The 15,520-nt window shown below is 41.4% G+C and overlaps 1 protein-coding gene across 1 annotated transcript in view; it reads left to right on the top strand.

Annotated features, from left to right (window-relative positions):
* The window catches only part of fhit (fragile histidine triad diadenosine triphosphatase), a 155,771-nt gene that overhangs the window by 17,508 nt on the left and 122,743 nt on the right, over positions 1-15,520 (top strand). Inside the window, exon 3 of the mRNA XM_004571419.3 lies at positions 11,743-11,812. The gene's annotated coding sequence lies outside the window, so the exon portion shown is untranslated. The remainder of the gene's footprint in view (positions 1-11,742; positions 11,813-15,520) is intronic.

Genomic DNA, 15,520 nt, shown 5'->3' with positions numbered 1-15,520 from the left:
CCAGACACAAAGAACCACCAACACACCGACACCTGAGGGAGTCCGCCACCGGCAGGGGAAGTGGTGGTGGGTGGAGATAGGCCTCCAAACCTTGGAGGGCCTGAGGTGTCCCCAGAGAGGTGGTGTCTGATACCCAACCTGACATATAGACACAGACATACAGGCACACACAGACACAAACATCCATTCCCACCCTCATGCTCTCATATGCACTCACTCCACACTCAACCAACGTGGAGACAGACATAAAGAGACGCTGTACACACAATCACACTCCCCAAGCGTACTCTACAAACCGGGTCTAGGTACCCTTGCCCCTGGAGGGGGGAATTGCACCCAGACCCAGGTGGTGTTACCCTTTTCCCTGCGGTGGGGAGAGGCAGACCACCCCGACTCCGCAGCAGCAGGGAGGCCCCACACCCCAGACCGCAGTCGGACGGCCAACTCCTCCTACTAGCCCTCCCGCTCCAGCAGGCCGCAGAGAATGGGGGTGGGAGAAGACTCCAAACCTCCCTCCACCCGCTCATTGTAGTGTTGATGCATGTGTGTTCTAAGGTGCATTTAAAACCCAGGAGGGCATGGAGCTACCTGCCAAGGAGCAGCAGGTAAGCGCATAGTCCCTCCTGCTAGCCCTCAATGACTAAGTGTATTTAAAATTGAGAGGTGGGCAACGACGTCAGGGGTGAGGTATACACCCTGATGGTAATTTGGACTCCGTGATTGTGCCCACCCCCAAGATCCTATATGTATGTGTAATGAGAGTGTGAATAATGTGAATGTCTAACTCTATCTCTAAGGGAGAGGCCAACCACCCTTCAGAGAAAGCAGATTTCTGCTGATTATATATTCTCAGTCTTTCAGTCACTCAAAACTCATGAGAACAGGGATGTAGATCGACTGGAAAATATGCTTTTACACTGGGCTCTCTCTTCACTACAGTGGACAGTGCTACAGCTTCAGTGTCACTGCAGCTGTAGTCTCAGTCCATCTGTTAATCTCCTGCTCCCTTCTCACTTGTGAACACAACCCTGAGATGCTTAAACTCCTCCACATTGGGCAGCCACCCATCCCTGAACTTTTTTCTCCCTACTTTGTGTCTGACCTCCTTTACTGTACACCTTTGATGATTTGATGAAAGCCCAATTGGGATAACCACATGCTTTAAGATCTCCTGAACCCAAAACCTCTTCTGATAATGACCCACACCCATTTTCACAACTTGGCTCATGTGATTAGGTACATGGTCAATAGTGGGTCAACACGCAGGACCGGGCTCAGCTGTATGTCATAGGAGAAACTCCACCAATTTGTCTTAGAACTGAGGAAGCTTCTCAGATGAAAGATGAAACATTTGATTTTCCAACTCAGAAATTTCATAGGCGGCAGAAACATCTGATCCACATTTGTAGAGCTATCCATATTCATCATGTGTTTTTTGATTAAATATATGGTTGACTCAACGCGGTCCAGCTGCCTTTCTTCTCCAGCTCCTTAGATTTTTTAATGTGATGAAAATGAAATTTTACCTCTCACAGCTTTAACTTTTTCCCAGAAAACAATTACTGATGTTCCAGGCAGATCATTGTAGTCTACATATAAATCCTACAGTTTAAAAAAAAAGAATTAATCTTTAAGCAATGATGTTTTAAATCTCCAGTTTTTACTTGGTGAAATAACCTTATTAAAGACACAGGAGCATGATCACTGACAGCTATAGGATGTTTCTCAGTGTGTGAAATGTCACATTTTGTCAGGCAGCGCTGCGTGGCAGGCAGGACTCAGACACAAGGGATGAACTCAAAACCACAGCTTTGTTTGCTGGCACGGGGAAACGAGCATACAAAGCAAACTAAACTGGGAAATAACAAACTAAACTCACAGGGAGATCCACACAGCATGAGGGACGACACCAACTCAGAGAAACACAGGGTTTAAATACACCGGGAAGTAACGCGGGGAATGAGACACAGAAGGAGGGCACAGCTGGGAGAAATCAGAACTGACGAGGCAAGGAAGCAAAGCAGGACACATTCACATTAGACACGGACCTTCAAAGTAAAACAGGAAGTATAACACAGAGATGCGAACTTGACACGGTGGAGACAGCAACTAAGAAACACAGAAACATAAACCATAAGCCAGAGGACTCTAAGAACCAAGGAGGGAAATACTGAGCAGGGAACACAAGAAACTGGACTCGAGGGAGTAACAAAAGACCAACCATGAGAACATAATTCACAATACAGAGTGACAGAAAACACAAGAAACTCAAAACATGCAAAGACACAGACCAAGAAACACGGACTTTACACAGAACAGAGGGGGCACAGAGAAACATGAGGGGCAAGGGATCAAAACTAGAAACCATAGAATAAATCACACAAGTACTCGACCAAAACACAAAAATCACACAGAATTAAAAACGCTGGGTCAGGAGACCCAGGATCCTGACACATTTAGCTGCTGACTAGAAAAGAATCCAGATGAGAGTTCAAGTGATGGACATGCAAACTCGGGTGAAGAGATTATCCCTTCTGAAAAGATATCTATAAACGTAAATATTTGGGACAGGGAAGAATGAGGATCCTGAAGGAGTAATAGCACATCATCTGCATAAAAGAGAATTTTGTGTTCTGTGTTAACGTTTGAAATCCCCTTAGTATTGTTATTGTATCTCATAGCGTAAACTAGTGGTTCAATGAGTAATGCAAATAGAGATGGAGCCACAGGACATCTTTGCCTGATAGCATTCAGGAGAGTGAAGCTGACATTGACCTGTCAGTGGTGACTGCCTTTGGGGATGTGTAAAATGCTTTTATCCAACCAATAAAGGATTCTCCAAACCCAAATTTTTCAAGTGCTGCAAATAGAAATGATTGAACTCTAGTATTGCTGAATTTGTGAATATCTTCCATATTTGGTTCATGGTCAGAGGTGTTTATATAAAAATCCCCCCCACCCCCCTAAAAAAACCAAATTTTTATTCGCAGAACTATGGGAAGACTTGCTGAGTCCTCGATAACTGTGCTTGTTGTTGGGTTGTTGTTGTTTTTTTTGATCAAGTATGTTTGTCAGATATTTACCAGAATTATTATTGTATTCAATGTTGTCATGTCTCAGCTGCTGTATAAGAAACTTTGTCTTAGTGTTGTTGTTTAATTCCCATGTTTGTTCTATGTTTGATCAGACGTAAGTGTATTCTCAATCATCTGGTGACGGTTTAACCTCCAACTATCACAAAGGCCATACTCTTCCACGTATTGCTTTAGAATTACAGTGGATTACCAGACTTGAATGATTTTTGCCCGACTTCCAACTCCACAGATTTTCCAACAGAAACATTTGATCCACGTTTGTAGAGATATGATGAATATGGATATGTGGTTTTTGATTAAATATATGGTTGACTGTGCATGTCTGGACATGTGTGAGTGATGATTAAAAGTGTAGTTTTAATGTGCAGTGGTGCTATTGTGTAAGGAGTGGCAAAGCAATATAAGAGGCGTTTGCATATTTCCTGAATTTCTAGTGGGAATTGATCATTTATAATTGTGAGTTCCTTTCAGTTCTTTTTCTTGTTTTTTTCACTAGTTCTTTGTGCTTTTAATGGTTAAATTGAGCAGTTACTTATCTTGGTTTGTTGGCGTCTTTTTTAACAGCACCGAGACGGTGGATGTGATAAAGGTTATTTGGTTGACGCTGACTGTGGGGATCTTAAGCTGAGCCATCATGAAGTCCTTCAATATGGATTATAACTCAATAATAATGTTTCTGGACTAGTGATAAGTAGCTTATTGTACCTTAAGCGTGATTGTAAATATAATATTGTTTGTTTCATCCTTTTGTTTTCTGTAGTTGCGGCCGCAACTTATTCAGTGACAGTCATAATCAAGTCCTGAAACTTGTTAATTCTCTTAGGTTAGCAGGAGAATCTGATTCCAAACTATTTTTAATATCCTGAAATTTGTTGTGCAACAGTTAAACGAGTCTGGCAGCATATGACGGCAGCTTCTGATCTCTAGAAATAAGTGTATAACTGACATCTGACAAATAGATTTATTCAGTCTGGATTAGCAAACTGGTGAATGCATCCAGTGACCAATGGTATTCTGATGAGTTTGCCAGTGACTGTGGGCTGTAGTAATATGTGACCTTTGCTAGTCTATCAGAAGCACAGGCAGCTCTTCTCAGTGCCTGATAGGATGCTGATGTCATGATAAATGGAGTTATCGCTCTTTAGCAGTTAAATATGGACAATTCAGCACAGTTAAATAGGTGCTTGGCCCCATATTCAGTACAAACCCAGAGTGTTTTGTTTAGACACACTAGGTTGCTCTTCTAGATTTTGAGATTTCCATTCCCATCAGTTTAGTTATAGAACAACTCCACCAAAGTCAGAATTCTGTCAGAGCAGTACAACAGGTGACGTTTTAACATAACATATAAATAAGGATGGAGAATATTTTTTAGCTCCAGAGCTACTTAAACTCCTCCAGTTATGACATTTTGTGTATAGCTGACATAAAAATGAAGGCTGGGATAATGAGCGAGATACCAGAACTGTAGCAGTCTGTTCACTCTAGTTTTGACTGATCTAACATCACAACAGGTCTAGAATAGCAGCCATGAAAATGGGATCATAAAAAACAAAAACTTTTCATCGATTTATATTGGGTCTATTATATATTGATTCTATCATTCAAGTCTGTCCAGTGAGCACCTCTGGTTTTTATAAATCCCAGCTACCATAGGGCAAGGTGTGGGGTGCACCCTGGACAGGTCGCCAGTCTGTTGTAGGACCAACACACAGAGACAAACAGCCGTTCACAACTGTAGATAATTTAGAACAGGGGTCGGCAACCTTTCTGATGACAAGTCCCATCTAAAATTTCCTCAGAGGTCAATGTGTCATATGATTGCATTAGCAATAAATTTAATAGCACTCTATATTAACAGTTAAACACTATATAGAACAACTTTATAGGATTATATTTGTTCGCAGATGTTGGCAGCTATCAGCGAATACTTATCAGCTATTTTGAAACAAAAAAAGACTTTTTATCCATAACAGCAAATGAACTGTACAACAGAAAATACAAATGCTATTTATGGTCTCCTCCCAACAATGATAAGAAAAATAAACTGGGCCAATATGGCATGTTTGTTAATACAGAGACACACATGTTAATGTGATCTGTGGTCTCCCACTCAGAGACACAGGTCTCCGAGTGTCCAGCATTCAGAGGCTACCTGAGGACTCATGTGTGAGAAAACCTGCTCACACAGACGTGTGGAGCCAAACACTGTCAATAAGGCCTCTGCAATGTTCTGAAGCCAGTTAAACCTGTCAGGTAGTGATGTCCAGCAGGTGAACATGCAGCTCCATGAACACGCACAGCTGTGGATTCCAGCTGCGTTCGTAGTTCTGCAAACTTTGACCCCACAGAGTCGAGCTTTTCAGTTCATCAGCTGCATTTCGATGTCCTCTGTGTCCAGCCAGTTAATGCGAGACAAATCCAGCTGACAAACCTTTCTGGTTTGATCAGAAAAGAAAACATTGGTCCAAACACCTGAAAGTCCCAAAAACACATTGTGAATTCTGTCTCGAGTCTACGGATGTATCCGTGGTGCTGATGCTGCGCTGAGCCGACAGCTCCTGAAGCATTTGAAGTGTCGGAATGTGGAAATTTCAACATCGCTTGAAAAGACTGCCAGCTAGCAACGTCCCTCTGACCGGTAGGCTAAGTGATTTTAGCCAATTACAAGTTGAATCTGGTAGTTGGGGTTGTTAGCTGAGATACCATCATTAGGAAGCGGCACAACTAATGTGTCTATGCGAGCTAATTTGCGAAGTGCACTTGTAACCCAACTTACGAATTATTATTAAGAATGACCGAACTCTCACTAGCCAGTATCAGAAGATCTAGGATCGGCAGGAGCCCAAAGTATAAACACCAATAAGGAGAGACCACACCACAATAGACTGTTCACAAATTTGTTATATTTGACACACAGCAGCTGCAACAAATGTAATGAAAGCAATAAAATAAAATACAAAATATTTCCCCCAAAATAACAAACTAAATAAAAGTGCGCGCATACAGCTTTCTCTGAGTCAAATGTATGAGTGAATAATGTCTGGCAACTGATGGATCGTTGGGGCCCGTTCAGTTTGTTTAATGTTTGTCCTACCACACTCCGATGGAGGAAGAAAGTTCGTAGTCCTGCAGGTATCTGAAGCTTCAATGGGAACGAAACTTTGGCTTCATAAAACCTCAGCAAATCCTATTCAATTTTGGATTGGCTCACCATCCAGTTAACTGGAACTGTGGAATCGCTGCTCCTCAATGAGGGCTTGCTTCAGATTGGGTCCGTCTGCAAAAAACACCTTCTCAGATTAATTCACTGCGTGTCGTGCCCAGGGCTGGACTGGGACAAAAAATTAGAGTTATTTTCACGCATCGACCAGCATCTGGCCAATCCACCACCTTTCATTGTTTATACTGTTACAAAAATAAAAAATAAAATAAAATAAAATAAAACAAAAAATCACCATCGGCCCACTGGGCAAATACCCGATGGCCAGTCCAGCTATGGTGGTGCCATCAGTTAACCCTTCGCGTGCCAGCTGTGCCCAGGGTTGACGACTCCTGATTTAGAATCATCAGTTAATCTAACTGTGTGTCTTTGGACACTGGGACCTGGAGAGAACCCACACAGATCAGGGTTTAGCTTAGTAATTAGCACAGGCTAATCACTGCTCAATTGTGCTGCCCAGGGGAAATCTATATCTAAAAGGTATAAATAAAGATTCTAATAGATATAATTCAGATATAAATTAGCATAATTTCAGGGAGTGGTTGCTGTTGCAGGTGTGTACTAAGGTAGGACTCTGTAGAGTCAGCTAGTGATAGCCAAAAGCTATACATATGCATCTTGATGCATTCTCAATCATCCAGGTAAGTAAATCTCCAAAAGTTGATTCTGTTCATCTGGACGTAGCGTTTTGTGGGAGAAACGTTTCATCACTCTGACTGCAGGTTTCAATCTTACAAACAGGACATCTGCACAATGACTGAAACCAGCCCAATGAAGGAACAATGGGCTGTGAGGTCAGTTCCTTCATCATGATTATGCAAATTCTCATGGCCATTGATCAATAACCACTGATCAAAGGCCATGAGTCCCATTCACAGAGAGTTGGGGAATGGCTGCAATCACAGCATTGTAAGATGGTGACAGATGTACCCTTAGGCCCCTCCTCGATTCAGAGATGGTCTTTCCCTTTTCACGTAAATGGCCTCCTTGACTCCGCCCTCAAACCAGCGTTCCTCCCTGTCCAGGATGTTACATCCTCATCCTTGAAAGAGTGTCCACTGGCCTGTAGGTGTGAATAGACTGGAGAGTCCTGGCCTGACGAGGTAGCTCTTCTGTGTTGTGCCATCCTCTTAGCCAGAGGTTGTTTGGTTTCCCCCATGTATAAATCATGCCAATCCTCCTGCACTTAACAGCGTACACCATGTTACTCTGTTTGTGTATGTTTACGGTACACGTCAGCTTTTAGATGTCCCCCATTACTGATGGAAATCTCACAGTCTGAGAAGGCTAACCTGCCACTTTTCATATCCTCCCTGGTGAATTTGAAGTCAGCTGAGACTGAAGAAAACACTTGGATGAGTGGTGAAACGTTTCTCCCACTGAAGACGCTACATCCAGATGAACAGAATCAACTTTTGGAGCTATACATTTGCACTGTATGTTCTGGTCTTCCAGGCATTTTGGTGTTGCTGAACTGGCCATTGAATTCATTCATTTTAAGAATGTACCAGATTGTTGATTTGGCTACTCCTAATGATTATCTCTCTGATAGGTCTACTTTATTTAGTGTTTTAATTAAACCTCCCTCACTTCAACTGCTACTGACCCTGTGGTAGCTGGAATAGGCTCCTGCTCCCAGTGCTTATCTCTTCATATTCAAAACTGTAGTGAAAGTTTAAAAAAATAAAAATTGAACACTTGGAGTCAGCTTCAATATTACATCTGCTTCATTTGTTGCGAATTACAGTTAGCTGGACATGAAACTGCTCGTCAGTCAATTCTCTCATTCATTTCTGCAGGGCTATCTGTACAAATGGCTTTTATTTCTAAAGAGTTGGTGCAGTTTTGTAAAATTTCTTGAATTAAAGTTGGAGTCTGTGCTTCAATCACATATTGATTGTTTGATTTCAAAACTTTACTGAGATTCTGTACAGAGATACAAAGTTGCAGTTAAAGTTACAGAAAATTGGACCAGAATTGTCCAATAAATGATGGCTCTAACTGTACATACTGATGATATGATATATGATGTAGTCATATTGGTGTATCTCTCTTTGTTGGGGAAGTTTTTGCCATTGTATTCTTTTACTGCACATTGTACTTGTGCTCCATTTCCTTACTGCTCGTGTCCTAGATCAGGCTGTAACAACCTTCAACATCAAAAGAGCCATTTTAGCTCCTCCTACCAAACAGTGAGACACAAAGAGAAAAAACCCATGTGACAAGGGGGATATGGGCAGATGCCAGATGTAATTGGGAGAGGATTAATTACTACACATAGCATATGAATTAGTTACGGTTAACCCTAACTGTAAATTACGTCTGTGGTTGCTGACTTCTGCCCTGGACCTTAGCGGAGGTTTGATTTCAGTTAAATTCTATCATGTGCTTGGCTGATTTTTGCATGTTAGCTACAGATGGACTAACTGCACTAATGCAGTACACATGTGTTATAGTGTCAGTTACAGAATCATCTGTTATGGACATATAATAATTATAAAGAGTGTGTTAATCAACTGTGGGCTGTGTTTCACAGTTGTTGTTTATCTAACAAGGCCTTGGATGTGAAAAACCATGCAAAACACTTTTCTATCCAAATGTCCTTCACAGTGTTTTCCTCCCCCTTTCCTATCTGGCTGTCTGTCTGGTATGTTGGCTAATCAACAGAGAAATGCAGCCTCCCTGACCAGGCCTTAAGTCCTGCTGCTGTTTTCTTTTATGTCTGCCTGTGCTGTTTACCACTGTGATGTCACACACGTTTTTTCAGCAAACACTTTTCACTTCACCTGCAGAACTGTCCAGATGGATGGCAGGTTGCATGTGTGTGTGTTCCCATGCCATCTGCTCATAATCCCCCCAGCACACACACACACACACACACACGCACACACGCACACACACACGCACACACACACACACGCACACACACACGCATACACCCTAGCCTTCTTTGCTTTAAATGGAGCTGGAACCTGCTTCTGGCCCTCTGGGAATTGAGTCACATTAAGACTAACACACACACACACACACACACACACACACACACACACACACACACACACACACACACACACACACACACACACACACACAGAGTCATGCAATAGTAACAAGCAGGACAGACATGGATAGCCAGTCATCTGCTTCAGCTACGACAGCTTGCAGCAGGTTTATTTTGTGTTTAGTTCTACATCAGGAGCCATCTTTAAACGGCTCAAACTGAACATGTCTGATAACAGACTACTGTTACCTGGGGATCTTTTGTGATCTAAGAACCACACCCATCTGTTTCCAGCTGAGAATCTGCAACGTATAAACAGTGTCTGTCTTGTTCTTCTATTAACTGGCCAAAAATAGAGGATTATCTCCAGATGTACATGAAATGTAACAGCTCTACATCCTGAGCAGCTACATGTGCCTTCTGAATTTGCACTCATAAAATGTCTTTTTTGCACAGGACTAAGACTTCCTAGACTTGCCATTTGAATTTTTAAAAACTGCAGCTTTCTGTGTCCTTAATCCCAGCTAGATTTGATGCCTTGTGGATCATATACAGAACCGGTTAAACATTTTAGAACATCCCAATTTTACCAGTTATTTATTGCAATTCAAGTCGTTTAAGTCCAATGAATAGCTTGAAATGGTACAAAGGAAAGTGAAGAACTGTCAGAGGTTAAAAAAAAAGAAAAAAGGTAACGTTACCCAAACTAAAAAATCATGTAAATTTCCAAATTATTTAAAAGAAATAGAGCTTTCAGGGAACACAACATAGGTTAATAATTTAAAGCTGTTCTGCACTAATGGAGGTTGATCAAGCCTTAAAAGCTGGTGCTACTAATTACTATAGGTGTTCCAACTTTACTGGATTACTTACAGCCCCCGCTGTCTGCATAAAAGCAGTGTTGGAACACACTGTGGTACCACACCCTCGTGAGCAAGAGTTGAAACAGTATTGTGTGCAGAAAGTAGTGTATTGCTACAAAAATGGGGAGAAAAGAGCGATTAACAAAAGAAGAGAGAAAGACCATCATAACACTTAAAAATGTAGGTCAAGCTGCAGGTTTGAGAGGATGAGCTACAGCAAGATAGCCCTCGCTAAGCCATGAAACACCGCCATTGGACTACTGAAGACTGGAAGAAGGTATTATGGACTGATATAAGCAAGATTTGAAATCTTTGGTTCATCATGCAGGATCTCTGTTGAGTAGGTGAAAGGATGGTTCCACAATGTGTGGCATTAACTGTCAAGCGTGGAGGAGGAAGTGTGATGGTCCGGGCCTGTTTGCTGGATCCAGGGTTGGTGACTTGTACAAAACCACAGCATTCTGGAACATCATGCTTAGTTGGTCAGGGGTTCATCCTACAGCAAGATAATGACCCAAAACATAAGTCCAATCTATGCCAGAACTACCTCAGGAAAAAAGAACAAGATGGTGAACTTGAAAACACGGCGTGTTCAGCAGTGTCTCCAGACTTAAACTCCATCGAGCTGGTTTGGGATGAACTGGACAGAAGAGCAAAGCGGCCTACAAGGTCCACATTTATGGGAACATCTGCAACAGATATGGGAGAATATTTGATTTCTATTGTAGAAAGAATGCCACGTGTGTGTTCAGCTGTTATATCTGCCAAAGGTGCCTACATCGATGAGTCAAAAGTTTAGAATACATTTTGGTCTATAAACTGATTCAATGATTTCTTTTTTAACTCCACTTGCTTATTTTTACTATGCTTTCACTTCAGAGTGCAATTAGACAGTAAACTGCATAATTTTCAATAAAAAAAAACTTGACAAATTGGGGTGTTTAAAAACCTTTGACTGGTAGTGTAAGTAGTGTAAGTCTATCGTATCCAGAGGTAATTTTGGTCAATAAGTAGTGAGAAAGAGGCAAATTCCCTTTCTTTTGCATTATTTTGAATTGAACGATTCAAACTATTGCTGTTGCAATTTACATAACATGTTAGAATCAATCAATAAAATCCAGTACAGTAGATTTTAAAGTATAGCAATATTTGTTCCTTTCTAGTGACATTATATGTCCTCGTTGCGGACATATAATGTCAGTGTTTTCTGACTGATATACTTGGGCCTTTCAAAGTACGTGTGCGTGTGTTGTATTCTGAGGGAAAAAACTCAGATATTTTCAAGATAGTAGAGAGAAAGGATAAGATTCTGTTTGAATGAGCCATGTGGCAAACACGGGGATTGCTACATTACATTACATGCTACAAACATACTCATGTATATATCTTTCTACGTAGCACTTTTAATTCTTATTCTTACTTTTATTTTTTCATGTCTATTTAAGCGCAATTTATGACAGTATGTTTGCACTGAAGCACCGCAGCAATTTCCTAATGTTGTAAACCTGCTCAACATTTGGCAATAAAACCTTTTCTGATTCTGATTCTGATTTACCACAGGGTCCACTGTTGCCTTCATCCTCCACATCTTCTCGTCTCCTCTCTCAGCTCTTGAAAGAAGAAACACAAGGTACTCATGTTCCTTCTTCCTGATGTTGCTATCACTACATATAGCTACATCTGCCACTATGGCTGTCTTCCTCTGCTTGTCCAACACTACTATGTCTGTTTGGTTAGCCTTCACTAGTTGTCCATCTATATTAAATTGCATTGAAATCAATTTTATTTAAATGGTAAATGGCCTGTATTTGTATAGCGCTTTACTAGTCCCTAAGGACCCCAAAGCACTTTACATATCCAGTCATCCACACATTCACACACTGGTGATGGCAGCTACATTGTAGCCACAGCCACCCTGGGGCGCACTGACAGAGGCGAGGCTGCCGGACACTGGCGCCACCGGGCCCTCTGACCACCACCAGTAGGCAACGGGTGAAGTGTCTTGCCCAAGGACACAACGACCGAGACTGTCCGAGCCGGGGCTCGAACCGGCAACCTTCCGATTACAAGATGACCTGCCATCTCTTGAGCCACGATTTAATACATTCTGTTTTCATGGATGCCTGGATGTTAAACTTAATTGTTACACCTGGTAAAGCAGCAACGCTGATCCTTTCATTAAAGATGAAAACATTTAGAGAGTTCTTAACTCTCAGTGATGCCGCAGTGATCATTTGACTTTGGGACCTGAAGCGGACAGAGTTTTGGACCCAGATTACTCCGTCAGGCTCCTGACTACGGTAGCTGTAATGCTCCAACAATCGATCAAGAGGTGCGGCTCCGATAAGCTTCCTAGCTTATCGAAGTCATACTAAAACATGTTTTGACAGATTTTTGAGCACTGTATACCACATCAAATCGGTTTGAGGTCAGTAAGCCCAACCAGAATTCATACATAAGCCGCGCGGATTATAAGGCACACTTATTAAAGGATTTTAAGTGCACCTTTTGGTGTGGAAAATACGGTTATTGTTTTGCCGTTAGTCAAGATGTTGGGTGTGGAAGAATACAAAATGTTTTTATTTAAAATCACTCTAACCTTGACAAGGCCAGAGATTTTTTTTTTTAAGAAAAGCAATAAAAAGGAAGGAATATCATTCCGGTTATCTGGAGGTCACATTTGTGAATGTAGCTCCAATAAAGAGCAACATTTTAATCAAATGTTTAGTACATTGACACTTTCATTAGTCTGTAATCATAGAGAATGTTTACCTGTTGCTTCAGTCAGCAGTAGGATCTATATTGGAGTTTCCAGAGAAAGGGACGGCACAATAGTGATAATTTTATTAATTATATATAACTATTAATTCATTCAGCTGAGTACAGTAAGGCTCAAAAGCAGTCTCATGTTTCTACACTTCAAAAAAACACATTTCTTTTTAAAATAACAAACTCATTTGTTAGCTGTTGGATTGTGAGGTGTTTTGAGCTCTGTCAAGTGTCACAGATAAAATGTACTTCACTTACTCAAGTCAAAATCTCCACTGAAGTTTTTGTGCAAAATATCCCACTTCAGTTTCACAGGAAGATATATGCAGAAGAGACATTATTCTGACGTCTTACTCTTTAAGATAAATATTAAAATATATATATAAAGAACATTGCCTGGTAACAAAAAAAAATCACATTTACTTGTACAGTGGATTTCTGTGGTTGGATAAACAACTACAACTCTTTTCCCCCCTAGACAGCAGATGCAGCACAGACAAAAGTTGTGGTTTGGTTTGATTTATTTGCTCAAATTATTTAATTTTAGTTGATAAAGCTGTAATTTAGGCCTGTGGATTACTAACTTAGATTTAAGTTATATGATTTATAGAAAGTGTGCAATAGTTACTTAAACTAATTTAGGCAGGTGCATAAATTTGGGCACCGTTGTCGTTTTATTGATTTGAATACCTTTAGCACTAATTATTGGAACATAAAATTTGTTTGGTAAGCTCATTGACACTTGACACAGGTAAATCCAGTCATGAGAAAGGGTATTTAGGGTGACCAATTACAAGTTTTTCTCCTCTTTGCATCTTCTCTCGAGAGTGGCTACGTGGGAGCCTCAAAACAACTCTCAAATGACCTGAAAACAAAGATTGTTCAACATCATGGTTTAGGGGAAGTATACAAAAAGCTATCTCAGCGATTTCAGCTGTCAGTTTCCACTGTGAGGAACATAGTGAAGGAATGGAAGACCACAGGCACAGTTCTAGTTAAGGCCGGAAGTGACAGGTCAAGAAAAATCTTAGGTAAGCAGAGGCTTAGTTATTTGGGCATAACAAGAGGTGGTATGCATGACGGAAACAGAACACAGCATTCCAAGAGAAACACTTGCTACCCACAGTAAACTGTGGTGGCAGTTCCATCGTGCTGTGGGGCTGTGTGGCCAGTGCAGGTACTGGGAATCTTGTTAAAGTTGAGGGTCGAATGGATTCCAGTCAGTATCAGCAGATTCTCAAGAATCAATGACAAAGTTGAAGTTGCGCCAGGGCTGGATATTTCAAAATGACAACGACCCTAAACACTGTTCAAAATCAGGCAGAGGATCAAGTACAACGTTCTGGAATGACCATCTCAGTCCCCAGACCTGAATATTATTGAAAATCTACAGTGTGACTTAAAGCGGGCTGTCCATGCTCGGAAACCATCAAACCTGACTGAACTGGAGATGTTTTGTAAAGACGAAAGGTCCAAACTACCTTCAACCAGAATCCAGACTCTCAGCTATGAGAAGTGTTTGGAGGCGTTATTTCTGCAAAAGGAGGATCTACTAAATACTGATGTAATTTTTCTGTTGGGGTGCCCATATTTAGTTTAGGTAACTATTGCACACTTTCTGTAAATGCTATAAACTTCATTTCACTTCTCAAATATCATTGTGTTTGTCTGCTATATGATATATTTAAACGAAATTGCTGATCCAAACAACCAATGATTTATGATGGAAAATCATGAAAATTACCAAGGATGCACAAACTTTTGCATACCACTGTATTATGCTTTAGTTGTTTTAATTTTCATCTTTCCAGTGAAACAACAAACAATGCCAGTGTCAGTGGCAGTCGCAGTAGGACTGGTTGAAAGGTCTATACTGGAATTCTTTGATGCCTTCTCTTCTTGGTGACTTCCTGCTTGAGTGAATGCTGACGCATCTGGCTGCTGCTACTCAATGGTACATTTTCGATTATTTGGATTCAGATTTGAATCAACAGGGACATTCACACACACTCAGGACCAGATCAATCTCTGCCAGGGATTGATTTGTAATGATTGTCCTCAACATCTGCTACTCCAGCTAAATGTGCTCTGACATCTTATTCCCAGTGAGCTGCACTAGCTTAACTGTTTGGGCTATTTTAGCCTACCTGTTTGTCGCTCCGACCGGCTGTTTTTTTTTTTTCCTCCACATTGTCTAAGATGTGGGCCAAGATGTTTTTGAGCTGGTCGGCACTATTCTGGATTCTCCTGACACTTGTCCACCATCCTACGGCTGGACTGTTCCGCTATACTGCCGCTGAGCTCCTGCGCCTTCACGACCAGCTGTCGCTCCCATCGCCGGCAGAGCTCCACTACCGCCTAGACATCATTTTCCAGCCTCACTGGAGATATATCCATCGTGGGTCCCGCAGGATTTTCCTCAACTCCAGTGGAATCAAATCATTTTGGCCTGCTACTCGCCGCCCTCGCAGGAACTCTGATCGGGCTGTCAACCACCGATCTCTAGCCCACCTCACCAGAGCACCCACTATGATTAGCAAAAAAGGAAATACTCCACTCAACTTCGGTC

This window comes from Maylandia zebra, linkage group LG5 (assembly GCF_041146795.1).
Source record: "Maylandia zebra isolate NMK-2024a linkage group LG5, Mzebra_GT3a, whole genome shotgun sequence".
NCBI classification, from domain to species: Eukaryota; Metazoa; Chordata; class Actinopteri; order Cichliformes; family Cichlidae; genus Maylandia; species Maylandia zebra.
This window is presented reverse-complemented; position numbering and strand designations above follow the sequence as displayed.